A 15015-nucleotide genomic window follows, 5' to 3' on the forward strand; every position below is an offset into this window, starting at 1 on the left:
AGAAAATAGTCTGTCACTGTTTCCATTTTTCTCCCATCTATTTGCCATGAAGAATCAGCGAACTAAAATGGACTGGAATGAGTAAATTTAACTCAGATGACCATTATATCTACTACTGCGGGCAGGAATCCTTCAGAAGAAATGGAGTAGCTAGCATGGTCAACAAAAGAGTCCGAAATGCAGTACTTGGATGCAGTCTCAGAAACGACAGAATGATCTCTGTTCGTCTCCAAGGGAAACCATTCAATATCACAGTTATCCAAGTCTATGCCCCAACCGGTAACGCTGAAGAAGCTGAAGTTGAACAGTTCTGTGAAGACCTACAAGACCTTTTAGAACTAACACCCAAAAAAGATATCCTTTTCATTACAGGGGACTGGAATGCAAAAGTAGGAAGTTAAGAAACACCTGGAGTAACAGGCAAATTTGGCCTTGGAATGCAGAATGAAGCAGGGCAAAGACTAATAGAGTTTTGCCAAGAAGATGCACTGGTCATAGCAAACACCCTCTTCCCACAACAGAAGAGAAGACTCTACACATGGACATCACCAGATGGTCAACACTGAAATCAGATTGATTATATTCTTTGCAGCCAAAGATGGAGAAGCTCCATACAGTCAACAAAAACAAGACCAGGAGCTGACTGTGGCTCAGGTCATGAACTCCTTATTACCAAATTCAGACTCAAATTGAAGAAAGTAGGGAAAACCGCTAGACCATTCAGGTATGACCTCAATCAAATCCCTTATGATTGTACAGTGGAAGTGAGAAATAGATTTAAGGGCCTAGGTCTGATTGATAGATAGAGTGCCTGATGAACTATGGAATGAGGTTCGTGACATTGTACAGGAGACGGATTAAGACGATCCCCATGGAAAAGAAATGCAAAAAAGCAAAATGGCTGTCTGAGGAGGCCTTACAAATAGCTGTGAAAAGAAGAGAGGCGAAAAGCAAAGGAGAAGAGGAAAGATCTAAGCGTCTGAAGGCAGAGTTCCAAAGAATAGCAAGAAGAGATATGCCTTCTTCAGTGATCAGTGCAAAGAAATAGAGGAAGAGAACAGAATGGGAAAGACTAGAGATCTCTTCAAGAAAATTAGAGATACCAAGGGAACATTTCATGCAAGGATAGGCTTGATAAAGGACAGAAGTGGTCTGGACCTAACAGAAGCAGAAGATATTAAGAAGAGGTGGCAAGAATACACGGAAGAACTGTACAAAAAAGATCTTCACGACCCAGATAATCATGATGATGTGATCACTAATCTAGAGCCAGACATCTTGGAAAGTGAAGTCAAGTGGGCCTTAGAAAGCATCACTACGGACAAAGCTAGTGGAGATGATGGAATTCCAGTTGAGCTATTTCAAATCCTGAAAGATGATGCTGTGAAAGTGATGCACTCAGTATGCCAGCAAATTTGGAAAACCCAGCAGTGGCCACAGGACTGGAAAAGGTCAGTTTTCATTCCAATTCCGAAGAAAGGCAATGCCAAAGAATGCTCCAACTACCGCACAATTGCACTCATCTCACATGCTAGTAAAGTAATGCTCAACATTCTCCAAGCCAGGCTTCAGCAATACGTGAACCGTGAATTCCCTGATTTTCAAGCTGGTTTTAGAAAAGGCAGAGGAACCAGAGATCAAATTGCCAACATTCGCTGGATCATGGAAAAAGCAGGAGAGTTCCAGAAAAACATCTATTTCTGCTTTATTGACTATGCCAAATCCTTTGACTGTGTGGATCACAATAAACTGTGGAAGATTCTGAGAGAGATGGGAATACCAGACCACCTGACCTGCCTCTTGAGAAATCTGTATGCAGGTCATGAAGCAACAGTTAGAATCGGACATGGAACAACAGACTGGTTCCAGATAGGAAAAGGAGTACGTCAAGGCTGTATATTGTCACCGTGCTTATTTAACTTCTATGCAGAGTACATCATGAGAAACGCTGGACTGGAAGAAACACAACCTGGAATCAAGATTGCTGGGATAAATATCAGTAACCTCAGATATGCAGATGGTACCACCCTTATGGCAGAAAGTGAAAAGGAGCTAATGCTGGCTTAAAGCTCAGCATTCAGAAAACGAAGATCATGGCATCCGGTCCCATCACTTCATGGGAAATAGATGGGGAAACAGTGGAAACAGTGTCAGACTTTATTTTTTTGGGCTCCAAAATCACAGCAGATGGTGTTTGCAGCCCTGAAATTAAAAGATGCTTACTCCTTGGAAGAAAAGTTATGACCAACCTAGATAGTATATTCAAAAGCAGAGACATTGCCGACTAAGGTCCATCTTGTCAAGGCTATGGTTTTTCCAGTGTTCATGTATGGATGTGAGAGTGGGACTGTGAAGAAGGCTGAGCGCCGAAGAATTGATGCTTTTGAACTGTGGTGCTGGAGAAGACTCTTGAGAGTCCCTTGGACTGCAAGGAGATCCAACCAGTCCATTCTGAAGGAGATCAACCCTGGGATTTCTTTGAAAGGAATGATGCTAAAGCTGAAACTCCAGTACTTTGGCCACCTCATGCGAAGAGTTGACTCATTGGAAAAGAGTCTGATGCTGGGAGGGATTGAGGGCAGGAGGAGAAGGGAACGACAGAGGATGAGATGGCTGAATGGCATCATGGACTCGATGGACATGAGTCTGAGTGAACTTCGGGAAATGGTGATGAACAGGGAGGCCTGGCGTGCTGTGATTCATCGGGTCGCAAAGAGTTGGACACGACTGAGCGACTGAACTGAACTGAACTGATGGAACTGGATGCCATGATCTTCAATTTTTGAATGTTGAGTTTTAAGCCAGCTTTTTCACTCTCCTTTTTCACTTTCATCAAGAGGCTGTTTAGTTCCTCTTTGCCTTCTGTCATAAGGGTGTTTTCATCTATGTATCTGAGGTTATTGATATTTCTCCCGGCAATCTTGATTCCAGCTTGTGTTTCATCCAGCCCAGCATTTTGCTTGATGTACTCTGCATAGAAGTTAAACAATCAGGGTGAAAATATACAGCCTTGACATACTCCTTTCTTGGTTTGGAACCAGTCTTTTGTTCCATGTCCAGTTTTAACTGTTACTTCTTGATCTGCATACATGTTTTGCAGGAGGCAGGTAAGGTGGTCTGGTATTCCCATCCCTTGAAGAATTTTCCACAGTTTGTTGTGATCCACATAGTCAGAGGCTTTGCTGTAGTCAACGAAGCTGAAATAGCTGTTTTTCTGGAATTTTCTTGCTTTTTCTATGATCCAGCAGATAATGGCAATTTGATCTTTGGTTCCTCTGCCTTTTCTGAATCCAGCTTTAACATCTGGAAATTCATGTTTCATGTACTGATGAAGCCTAGCTTGAAGAATTTTGAGCATTACTTTGCTGATGTGTGAGATGAGTGCAATTGTGCAGTAGTTTGAACATTCTTTGGCATTGCCTTTCTTTGGGATGGAATGAAAAGTGACCTTTTCCAGTCCTGTGGCCACTGCTGAGTTTTCCAAATTTGCTGGCATATTGAGTGCAGCACTTTCACAGCATCATCTTCCAGGATTTGAAATAGCTCAGGTGGAATTCCATCATCTCCACTAGCTTTGTTCTTAATGATGATTCTAAAGCCTACTTGATTTTGCATTTTAGGATGTCTGGCTCTAGGTGAGTGATCACACCATTGTGGTTATCTGGGTCATTAAGGTTTTTTTGTGTAGTTCTTCTGAGTCTTATCGCCACCTCTTCTTAATATCCTCTGCTTCTGTTAAGGACCATATCTGTCCTTTATTGTGCTCATCTTTCCCTTGTTATCTCTAATTTTCTTTAAGACATCTTTAGTCTTTCCCATTCTGTTGTTTTCCTCTATTTCTTTGCACTGGTCACTGAGGAATCCTTTCTTATATCTTTTTGCTGTTCTTTGGAACTCTGCATTTAAATGGGTATATTTTTCCTTTTCTCCTTTGCCTTTCTGTTCTCTTCTTTTCTCAGCTATTTTTAAGGCCTCCTCAGACAACCATTTTGCCTTTTTGCACTTCTTATTTTGGGGGATGGTCTTGATCACTGCCTCCTGTACAGTGTCAGAAACCTCCATCCATAGTTCTCGACACTATCAGATCTAATCCCTTGAATCTATTTGTCACCTCCTCTGTTTAATCGTAAGGGATTTGATTTAGGTCACTGCCCTTATGGCAGAAAGTGAAGAGGAACTAAAAAGCCTCTTGAGGAAAGTGAAAGAGGAGAGTGAAAAAGTTGGCTTAAAGCACAACATTCTCAAAACAAAGATGGCATCTGGTCCCATTTACTCATTGTAGATAGATGCGAAACAGTGGAAACAGAGAGAGATTTTATTCTTTTTGGCTCCAGAATCACTGCAGATGATGAGTACAGCAATGAAATTAAAAGACGCTTACTCCTTGGAAGGAAAGTTATGACCAACCTAAACAGCATATTAAAAAGCAGAGACAGAGGTCTGTCTAGTCAAGGCTGTGGTTTTTCTAGTAGTCATGTATGGATGTGAGAGTTGGACTATAAAGAAAGCTGAGCACCAGAGAATTGATACTTTTTCACTGTGGTGTTGGAGAAGACTCTTCAGAGTCCCTTGGACTGCAAAGAGATCAAACTGGCCAGTTCAAAAGGAAATCAGTCCTGAATATTCATTGGAAGGACTGAAGCTGAAGCTGAAACTCCAATATCATGGCCACCTGATATGAAGAGCTGATATATTTGAAAAGACCCTGATGCTGGGAAAGATTGAGGACAGGAGGAGAAGGGGATGCCAGAGGATGAGATGGTTGGATGGCATCACTGACTCAATGGACACAAGTTAGGGTAGGTTCTGGGACTTCGTGTTGGACAGGGAGGCCTGGCGTGCTGCAGCTCATGGGGTTGCAAAGACTTGGACACAACTGAGCAACTGAACTGAATTGAATAGAGGTTCTTCATCTTTGGATGCAAAAATATAGTCAGTCTGATTTCGATATTGACCATCTAGTGATGTCCATGTGTAGAGTCTTCTCTTGTGTTGTTGCAAGAGGGTGTTTGCTACCACCAGTGCATTCTTGGCAAAACTCTGTTAGCCTTTTACCTGCTTTGTTTTGTACTCCAAGGCCAAATTTGTCTGTTACTCCAGGTATCTCTTGACTTCCTACTTTTGCATTCCAGTCCTCTGTAATGAAGAGGATATCTTTTTTGAGTGTTAGTTCTAGAAGGTCTTGTAGGTCTTCATAAAACCGTTCAAGTTCCACTTCTTTTGCATTACTGATCAGGTCATAGACTTGGATTACTGTGAATGGTTTGCCTTGGAAACGAACAGAGATCATCCTGTCGTTTTTGAGATTGCATCCAAGTACTGCATTTCAGACTCTTACGTTGGCTACGATGGCTACTCCATTTCTTCTAAGGGATCCTTGCCCACAGGAGTAGATATAATGGCCATCTCAGTTAAATTCTCCTATTCCTGTCCATTTTATTTCACTGATTCCTAAAATGTTGATGTTCACTCATGCCATCTCCTGTTTGACCACTTCTAATTTGCCTTGATTCATGGACCTAACATTCCAGGTTCCTGTGCAGTATTGCTCTTTACAGCATCAGACTTTACTTCTATCCCCATCACATCCCCAGCTGGGTGTTGTTTTTGCTTTGGCTCTGTCTCTTCATTTTTTTGTGGAGTTATTTCTCCACTCTTCTCCAGTATCATATAGGATACCTACTGACCTGGGGAGTTCATCTTTCAGTGTCATGCCTTTTTGCCTTTTCATTTTGTTCATGGTGTTCTCAAACCACTGAAGTGGTTTTCCATTCCCTTCTCCAGTGGACATCATTTTGTCAGAATACTACGCAATGACCCGTCCATCTTGGGTGACCCTACATAGCATGGCTCACAGTTTCATGGAGGTGGACAAGGCTGTCATCCATGTGATCTGTTTGGTTAGTTTTCTGTGATTGTGGTTTTCATTCTGTCTTCCCTCTGACAGATAGGGATAAGAGGCTTATGGAAGCTTCCTGATGGGAGAGACTGACTGAGGGGAAACTGGGTCTTGTTCTGATGGGCGGGGCCATGTTCGGAAAATCTTTAGTGCAGCTTTCTGTTAGTGGGCGTGGCTGTGTTCCCTCCTGGTTGCTTGATCTGAGGCCAATCTGTGGTGGAGGTAAGGAAGATAATGGTAACCTCCTTCAAAAGGTCCCATGCACACGCTACTGCACTCATTGCCCCTGACCCTGCAGCAGGCCACTGCCGAAGCTAGCCTCCGCCGGAGACTGCTGGACAGTGACGGGCATGTCTGGGTCAGTAACTTGTGAGGTCACTGCTCCTTTCTCCTGATTCCTGGTGCATGAAAGGTTTGTTTGTGCCCTTGAAGAGTCTGTTTCCCCAATCCTGTGTAAGTTCTTGTGGCTCTATGATGGGGTTAATGGTGCCCTCCGTCAAGAAGGTTTATGCCATACCCGGGTCTGCTGCACCTAGAGCCCCTGTGGCAGGCCACTGCTGACCTGTCCCTCGACAGGAGACACTCAGACACAGTTCTGGCTCGGTATCTGTGGGTTGGGTGTACATTTTGTGCCCTTTTCCTGTCTGAGCAGCTCAGGCCCCCAGGTGCTTGGTGAGCACGCTGTCCCAAGGGGGCTGTGTGTCTCAATCACCTCCTCGGTCCCAGCTGCTCAGTTTCCCAGGGGCACCGTGAGAGTACCATATCAGGTGTGCTGTGTGTCTCTTCTGGAGAGCTGGTCTCACCCTAGACCCTCCTGGCCGATGTCAACCGTCCAGGGTCTCAGGAAGTCGGCATCAGCAGCTGGGAGCTTCCTCACAGTTTGGTGGAAGATGTTGTCTCTGGGGCTGAGATTGTAGCAGTCCTTTGCCTTCCAGCTCTGGCTGTCGCAAGCCTGCCTCTGCCTCCGGGCATTCTCCTTTGGTATTCCCTCAGTCCTTTGTTCTGTGAGCAGGCCAGGCTACCCATTAGGTTGTTAGGTTAGAGCCTTTCTTGGGAAAGTTCCCATTTCCACACTTCTCTGGATTTTTTTTTTCTTTCTCCCGGTTATGTTGCCTTCTGAGATTCCAAAAGTCCCCACACACCTGTCTGTGAGAGGGTTTCCTACTGTGTGGAAACTTCAGGACTCCCTCCCCAGGACAGGTCTCTGTCCCTAACCCTTTTGTCTCTTTGTGTTTTGTGTTTTGTCCTACCTCCTTTCGAAGAGATTGGGCTGCCTTTCTGGGTGCCTGGTGTCCTCTGCCAGTGTTCAGGTGTTGTTTGGTGGAAGTTGCTCAGCATTCAGATGATCTTTTGATGAATTTGTTGGGGAGAAAGTGGTCTCCCTATTCTCCATCATCTTGAAGTATCTCCTTTTAGTTTTAATTAATTTTATTAATTGATATCTTTAGTATAATGGTTTATTTTATGTATCAACTTTGCCATGCCATGTTGTCCAGATATTTGTTTGATTAAATATTATTCTAGATGTTTCTGTGAAAGTGAATTTTGAATGAAATTCACACATAAATCCATAGACTTTGTGTAAAGCAAATTATACTTCTTAATGTGGCTGGGCCTCATCCAGTCACGTGAAGAGGCTGAGTAGAGAAAAGACTAACTTTCTTCCAGCAAGAAGAAATTTTCCCTCCAGATTGCCTTTGGACTCAAAACTGTAACATCAGCTGTTTCTTGGTCCCCACCTTGCTTGCTTTTTCTGTAGTTTTTGAAGTTTAATTTCCACAATTTTGGAAGCCAATTCCTTAAAATAAATCAGTCTCCCCCTTTCACTAACACACGTGTAATCCCCCCGCCACCCATTCCTGTTTCATTTTTGTGGAGAATTTTCAGTGATACATTTATTTATTTATTTATTTATTTTTACAGTTGTCCCAGAACCATTTATTGAAAAGATTTTTCTTTCTCCAGTGGTTTGTTTACATAACTTTGTTGAAAATTAATTGGCTATAAACTTAAGGGTTTATTTTTAAACCTCAGTTCTGTTCCATTAACGTATATATCTATACTTATGCCAGTATCACACTTTCTTGTAGTTCTTTAGTAAGTTTTGAGATTAGAATGTATGAGTCCTCCAGTTTTGTTCTCTTTAAAGTTTATCTTGGCTATTTTGGGTTCCTTGCATTTTCATAATTTTAGGTTCATCTTGTCAATGTCTACAGTAAATACAACTGGCATTTTGATAGGAATTGTACTGAATTTATAGTTATAGTTTTGGGGATTATTGCCATCATAATACTATTGTCTTTCATTGCATGACATGAAAAGTTTTGCTGTTTATTTAAATCTCTTAATGTTTTTGTATTTAGATTGTTGTTGTTCAGTCACTAAGTCATGTATGACTTTGCGACCCCATGGACAACAGGCTTCTCTGTCCTCTGCTTTCTCCTGGACTTTTCTTAATTCATATCCACCGAGTTGGTGATGCCGTTTAACCGTCTCATTCTCTGTTGCCCCCTTCTCCTCCTGCCTTAGATCTTTCCCAGCATCAGATTCTTTTCCAGTGCATTGGCTCTTCCCATCACATGGCCAAAGTATTGGAGCTTCAGCTTCAGCAAAAGTTCTTCCAGTGAATATTCAGGTTAATTTCCTTTAGGAATGACTGGTTTGATCTCCTTGCTGACCAAGGGCCTCTCAAGAGTCTTCTCCAGCTCCACAATTCAAAAATATCAATTATCCCATGCTTAGCCTTCTTTATGGTCCAACTCTCACATCAGTAACACGACTAATGGAAAAACCATAGTTTTGACTGTATGGACCATTGTTGGCAATACACTGTCTAGGTTTGTCATAACTTTCCTTCCAGGGAGCAAGCATCTTTGAATTTCATGGCTGCAGTCATCATCTGCAGTGATTTTGGAGCCCAAGAAAATAAAGTCTCACTGTTTCCATTTTTCTCCCATCTATTTGCTGTGAAGTGATGTCCCCAGATGTCATGAATCTTAGTTGTTTGAATGTTGAGTTTTAAGCCAGCTTTTTCCACTCTGCTGTTTCACCCTCAAGAGGCTCTTTAGTTTCTCTTCACTTTCAGCCATTAGAGTGGTATCATCTACATATCAAGGTTGTTGATATTTCTCCTGGAGTTTTCATTTTTGGCTGCAAAGAACATAATCAGTTGGATTTCGATGTTGACCATCTGGTGATGTCCATATGTAGAGTAGTCTCTTAGGTTGTTGGAATAGGATGTTTGCTCTGATCAGCATGTTCTCTTGACAAAACTGTTAGCCTTTTGCTTCATTTTGTCCTCCGAGGCCAACCTTGCCTGTTATTCTGGGTACCTCTTCACTTCCTGCTTTTGCATTCCGATTCCCTATGATGAAATGGACATCCTTTTTTGGTGTTAGTTTTAGAAGGTGTTGTGTGTTTTCTTAAGACTGCTCAACTTTGCCTTCTTCGGCATCTGTGTTTGGGGAGTAGACTTGCATTACTGTCATGTTGCATGGTTTGCCTTGGAAATGAACCAAGATCATTCTGTCGTTTTTGAGATTGCACCCAAATAGTGCATTTTGGACTCTCTTTGTTGACTATGAGGGCTACTCCATTTCTTCTAAGGGATTCTTGTCCACAGTATTAGATATAATGGCCATCTCAGTTAAATTCTCCCATTCCTGTCTAGTTCACTTATTCCTAAGGTGTCAGTGTTCAATCTTTCCATCTCCTGCTTGACCACTTCCAATTTGCCTTGATGCATGGGCCTAACATTCCAAGTTCCTATGCAATATTGTCTTTACAGCATCAGACTTTACTTTCACCTCCAGTCACCTCCACAGATGAGCATTGTTCCACTGAGGCCCCGCCATTTCATTCTTTCTGGAGCCATTAGTAAGTGCCGTCTGCTCTTTCCCAGTAGCATATTGGACATCTTCCAACCTGGGGGGGGTCATCTTTTGTAGTATATTGGACATCTTCCCACTTGTGGGGGGGCTCATCTTTTGGCGTCATATCTTTTGGCCTTTTCATATTCTCTGTGGAGTTCTCCAGGCAAGAATACTGGAGTCAGTTGCCATTTCTTCCTCCAGTGGACCATGTTTTGTCAGAACCCTTCACTATGACCCATCTGTCCTGGGTGACCTGGCGTAGTTTTGGTATTATGCAAGCTCCTTCGCAACAACAAGGCTGCGATCCATGGAGGGGAATGTTCTTAGATACCTATGGTTTTTCTTTTTTTTAATTACAATCTATTTTTTTTTAAAATTGAGAAGACTGTATTAGTGAACAAGCTTTCTTCAAGGTAGTGATTAAAGTGAAAATAAAACACAGTTGAACTTATGTTGCGCAGTAGAATGCAGGAGTCTCTGATGGTGGTCCTGGGCCTTTTTAGGAGTGCTGCTCCAGCTGTGGTCCCTGCCCGTGTGGGGAGAACAGTACAGAGGGGTTGCCTGTACCTCTAGCCTGGACCTCAAGCATAGTGACTAAGCAATAACAACTCCTCTTTCTGTAGGTCCTACACCTAGCACCTTCTGACAGTGCTTTGAGAGGAAATCTCATTGGGTGGTTGTGAAAAATCTTACTGTACTAGAACAGGAGAGTGTTAAAGTCTTCTAGTCTTCATTTCATCTCCTGCAATCTGCTCTTCCCCTTCAGGGTGTTACCCTGGAACATTAGGAAGGTCAATTCACACACTCCCCTTACCGCATCTTTCCATAATCTGTGGGGTGTGTGTGTTCCATAATAGTTTATGTTCTGTTTGCTCTCTGTAAACTTTGAGCCCTGTGTTAATGGAAAGAAGAGATGACATACTTAACCTTTCGTCTCAGAGCTTGTTGTGGAGCTCTTCTTGGTTGGTTTTGTATCCTCAAGTGACTTCCTCCTGCTTTTGTTATTGTAAATGTTCTTGTTTATGCTCCTGAGAGTAAAACTTGAGTTGTGTTTAGTGATGCTTCTTGTCTGCTTCCTGGTGATGAACAATTATATTGCTGATGTTATATGAGCATTTTATGTTCTTTTTTATTGGTAATATTTACAATGAGGTTTGCATCAGAGGTTGACAGACTTACTCTAAAGGGCGAGGGAACCCACTTTTGGGACCCTGCAGTTGTGCCAAAGCAGCCATACACAAAACTAAGTAAACATTGAAATGTGAAGTTTTTAAAATGTTTTCATTAGAAAATATTCTTTTGATTACTTTTCAACCGTTTAAGATGTGAAATCTTTTCTTAGCTTTCAGACCATACATAAGCCAGCTTCAGGCTGGAGTTTGCCCCCAGCCTTGTAGGCAGACCCTGTGGGTGTGTAGGGCCTAGCAGTTACAGCCTGTGCTGCATTCCAGCCCAAGCTCTTTGCCTGAAATATACTGTGAGGTGCAGTGTCTTTTGCATCTGTGAACAGGAGACAGAAGCCTGCCTGCTGGAAAAATTGTTTCGTAAGGATTGAAAAGAATAATGCTCTGCTGTATGGCCAGGTACTTTGTATTGTACACTTCAGCTTATTTTCATTTTCCTTGGGCTGTTTCATTTTTGTCCCCCTTCTTCAGTCCTAACTCTTTGAAATGTGGTCTGTCTTGGTGAATATTCAATGTATACTTTAAAAAGAAGGCATGTTCTATTCTTATTGGATGGCTTGTGGTATAAAGTGTTGATCACATCTGTTTGGTTTATGCTTATGATTTTCAATTCCTTATCAGTGCTGATTTTCTTCCTGCTTGTTTTGTTACTGACAGGGTAGTATTGGTGTCTCTAACATAATTGTGGATTTGTCCATTTTTCCTTTTAGTTCTTGATTTGTATGTTTTGGGCTTTATTTTGACTTCATATGCATGTAAGGTTGTTATGTTTTCTTTGGTGAATTTACTGCTTTATTATTATGTTCAGTTCAGTCGCTCAGTCGTGTCCGACTCTTTGTGACCCCATGAATTGCATCATGCCAGGCCTCCCTGTCCATCACCAACTCCTGGAGTTTACTCAGACTCACGTCCATCGAGTCAGTGATGCCATCCAGCCATCTCATCCTCTGTCGTCCCCTTCTCCTCCTGCCCCCAATCCCTCCCAGCATCAGAGTCTTTTCCAGTGAGTCAGCTCTTCGCATGAGGTGGCCAAAGTACTGGAGTTTCAGCTTTAGCAACATTCTCTGCTTTATCTTCAATAATTTTCTTTTCTCTGGCATCCATTTTATGTGATATTAAAATAGTCATTTTAACTTTCTTTTGATTAGTATTGTTTGATATATATATATATTTTCCATTCATTTACTTCTAATCTTATATTTTTATATTCCAAGTGAGTTTTGTAGAGATTGCATGTAGTTGGGTTATTTTTAGAAAATCCATTGTGACAGTCCGTCTTTTGTGTTCAGATCATTTATAGTATAATTCATGATATGTTTAGATTTTAAGACTTCTCATCTTACTGTTTGTTTTCTATTTCTGCTTCTCTCACCTGCCTTTTTTGGATATTGGAACATGCTTTTAAGTTGTTGCTGCTGCTCAGTCCTGTCTGACTCTGTGACCCCATAGACTGCAGCACACCAGGCTTCCCTGTCCTTCACCAGTTCCTGGAGCTTGCTCAAACTCATGTCCATTGAGTCAGTGATACCATCCAAACATCTCTTCCTCTGTTGTCCCCTTCTCCCTTCAATCTTTCCCAGCATTAGGGTCTTTTCTAATGAGTCAGCTCTTTGCATCAGGTGGCCAAAGTATTGGAGCTTCAGCATTAATATCAGTCCTTTCAATGCCTATTGAGGGTTGATTTCCTTTAGGATTGACTGGTTTGATCTGCTTGCAGTTGAGGGGACTCTCAAGAGTCTTCTCCAACACAAAAATTCAAAAGCATCAATTCTTAGGCTCTCAGCCTTCTTTATGGTCCAACTCTCACATCCATACATGACTACTGGAAACATAAGAGCTTTGACTGTATGGACCTTTTTGGCAAAGTAATGTCTGTGTTTTTTAAAATGCTGTCTAGGTTTGTCATAGCTTTTCTTTCAAGGAAGAAGCAGCTTTAGTTTCATGGCTGCAGTCACTGTCGACAGTGCTTTTGGAGCCCAAGAAAATAGTCTGTCACTGTTGCCATTTTTTTCCCCATCTATTTGCCATGAAGTGATGAGACTGGATGCCATGATCTTAGTTTTTTGAATGCTGAATTTTAAGTCAGCTTTTTCACTCTCCTCTTTCACCTCATCAAGAGGCTCTTTAGTTACATTACAACAATAATCTATGTTTTGTTGGATTTTTTTTCCCCCTTTTTCTTTTGGGCCACATTGTGTGGCTTGCAGGATCACATCCCCCGACCAGGGACTAAACCCAAACCCTTAACAGTGAGAGTGCACAGTCCTAACCACTGGACTGCCAGGGAATTCCCTTGATATTTCTGTAAATAAAAGAGGTACCATTAACCATAGCTATGGCATGATGTTGAGAGAACGGGACATAAGTAGTATACTGTGACAAGGGGTTTTTCTTTGGCCTCAGGGGCAGATCATTGAGTTAATTATACTTGTCAGTTCCTGACACGCTATTTCCAAATCCATATTTTTAAGTGTTTTTCTGTCTAATGAATTTGTTTTTATGTTTGTATTTTAAATATACTGGTATTTGCAATGGCACCCCACTCCAGTACTCTTGCCTGGAAAATTCCCACGGACGGAGGAGCCTCATAGGCTGCAGTCCATGGGGTTGCTAAGAGTCAGACACAGCTGAGCGACTTCACTTTGACTTTTCACTTTCATGCACTGGAGAAGGACATGGCAACCCACTCCAGTGTTCTGGCCTGGAGAATCCCAGGGACGGGGGAGCCTGGTGGGCTGCCGTCTATGGGGTCGCACAGAGTCGGACATGACTGAAGCGACTTAGCAGTAGCAGTAGTACAGTGTTCACACATTATGCTATGTCTGAGGTGCATTAGATTGCTGCGAGCCTTTGTTTCCGCATCCCCCCAGTCACAGGCCTGTCTGAGAGCTCTGTGGGCATGTGCCTGGAGGTGACTGCTGGACCTCCCATGCACTAGATTGCTGTCCAGGTGGGCTGTGGGTGCGACCCTCCCACAGCTGCCTCCAGCTCCACATTTCTCCTGACACTTGGCATTATTTAGTTATTGAACTAAATAATAATAGCCCTTATCATTGAGGGCTTATTCCCTGGCATCTGGTGTTCTAGGCCCTTGGGATACAGAGAGCAAAACCAGATGGAAAAGGAATAAAAGGTCCTGCCTTGGAGCTTTTATTTTAGCTTTCTAACAGTTGTGAGTTTGGTGAGTGTAAAGTAATATTTCATTGTTTTAATTTATACTTTTTCTAAGTGTGAATTTAGTATCTTTTCATAGATTAGCTTTTTTGGGGTGCTTCTGTTGGACATTTGGTATTTTTCTTATAGAATGTCGGAGTTTCTTTTATACCTTGTTGGTTTTAAATACTCTTTACTATTTGTGATATGATATACTCTTTTTTCACAGATTTAGATGTAATAATGGATGCTAACTAACAACACAGGTTTGAACTATGTAGGTCCACATATGAGCAGATTTTTTTCAGTAGTAAGTACTATGGTACTGCATGATCGGTGGTTTGAATTGCTGGATATGGAAGAACTGCGGATTTTTGACTGCACATGTTGTTCAAGGGTCAACTGTCTATTTCTAATTACCATTTAGAGAATAGTTTCTATATTTAGAAAATAGTTCATTTGGTGGCAGTCTTCTAGGATAGGATGCATTTACACTTCAAGGCTAATATCAGTTCTTTCCTAACTTGCTAAGTAAGGAGTCTCACAACAGTTTTTCTGAGGCCAGCGGCCCAGAGCTGTGGTGCTCAGCTTGCTTCTGCATTGCAGCATTGCTGAATTGCTGTTTCAGTGGCAGTGGTCCTGTGGGACATTCGTTCTCAGTTGGGGTGGGGTAGGGCAGTGTATAGAGTTGAAGATGATTTTTGAATTATATTCCTAGTCCATGTCCTCCCTTACTGTGGACTCACTGCAATTGGGAATCACTGGATAAAAACAATTAATGTTGATATCAAAGACTTAAGATTTTTAGTTGAGAAATATAGTAGGAAGTTGATAGAATGTCTTGGAAGACATATGTCAAAGAACAGTTTGAGTGATATTTTGATTTTTCAAATGAAAAGAGTCACTG

General features: G+C 42.0%; 1 protein-coding gene across 3 annotated transcripts in view; it reads left to right on the top strand.

Moving 5' to 3' along the window:
- The window catches only part of LOC102186637 (E3 ubiquitin-protein ligase HERC2), a 240331-nt gene that overhangs the window by 22716 nt on the left and 202600 nt on the right, over window positions 1–15015 (top strand). The window lies entirely within an intron of this gene.

Source organism: Capra hircus, chromosome 2 (assembly GCF_001704415.2).
Source record: "Capra hircus breed San Clemente chromosome 2, ASM170441v1, whole genome shotgun sequence".
NCBI classification, from domain to species: domain Eukaryota; kingdom Metazoa; phylum Chordata; class Mammalia; order Artiodactyla; family Bovidae; genus Capra; species Capra hircus.